Genomic DNA, 850 nt, shown 5'->3' with positions numbered 1-850 from the left:
CAAACTTTGAGCTGCACTTCAACGCAGAAAAGTCTCTGTTGTGAGCTGCTGTCTGCTCGAGATACATTTTAAATGAAGAAATGAAGCCTGGAATGCACGCAAGCTCCCAGATAACGGAGTTGAGAGGGGCGGCACCAAATTAATCTCCTTATTTACAACTGAAAAACCATCCACCAGAACCAGAAAGAGAGTTTATAGTTTATAGATAACGTAGATCTTTGCCTTTCACACTCGGCTGCCCTGGAAAGTCTAAGCAGCTTCCAACCTGCTGAGCTAATTTATAGCAACTACAATTGTAAATTTGGTTGTACTAGCTGTTCAGTTTATACTCTCCTGATTGCAGTGTATACCAGTGAACTTTGCAAAAAAGACCAGTTATCATTTGCATCTCTCTACTCTCTTTTGCTGACCTGGAGTAAGCAGTGATGCAATGAGAGCCCGACGAAAATGACTCTGAAAATACAATTCCCCCCATGCCATCCACATGGCATGATGAGAGGTGAAGGCGGTGCTCTCTGGCTGCTTCGATGACCAGTAATTGCCTCCTGAGGTTCAACTGAGAGAAATAACAAGTGGTCAGGCCCTGGATAGACTTAAGTGGTCATTGATGTCAGCGTCAGCATCTTACCTGTTTAAAAGAGGCTCAACGGTCCTCAAGATTTGTACACAATACAGCTGATAGAATCTTACCACTTTCCTTTTGAATAGACTTTAATTGAGAGCGAAGTGAAAAATGCAGGTTACATTTTTAGCGTTACTTAGTGTTATATGTTGGAAGATCAACACCAAAACAGTGATGCATCTAACATTTATACATTTCCTAACTTTAGTTGTCAAAGAGCAAATCATT

The 850-nt window shown here is 41.3% G+C and overlaps 1 protein-coding gene across 11 annotated transcripts in view; it reads right to left on the bottom strand.

The window, feature by feature from the left end:
* Window positions 1–702: 702 nt before the first annotated feature.
* WT1 (WT1 transcription factor) overlaps window positions 703–850 on the bottom strand; it is a 176,554-nt gene continuing 176,406 nt past the window's right edge. For all 11 annotated transcript variants that reach the window (XM_067038051.1, XM_067038055.1, XM_067038058.1 and 8 more), the window contains one exon: window positions 703–850. This exon is cut by the window's right edge and continues 1,252 nt beyond it. The gene's annotated coding sequence lies outside the window, so the exon portion shown is untranslated.

This window comes from Kogia breviceps, chromosome 7, assembly GCF_026419965.1.
Source record: "Kogia breviceps isolate mKogBre1 chromosome 7, mKogBre1 haplotype 1, whole genome shotgun sequence".
Lineage (NCBI taxonomy): Eukaryota > Metazoa > Chordata > Mammalia > Artiodactyla > Physeteridae > Kogia > Kogia breviceps.
Note: the sequence above shows the minus strand (reverse complement) of the source record. Positions and strands in the feature narration are given on the sequence as shown.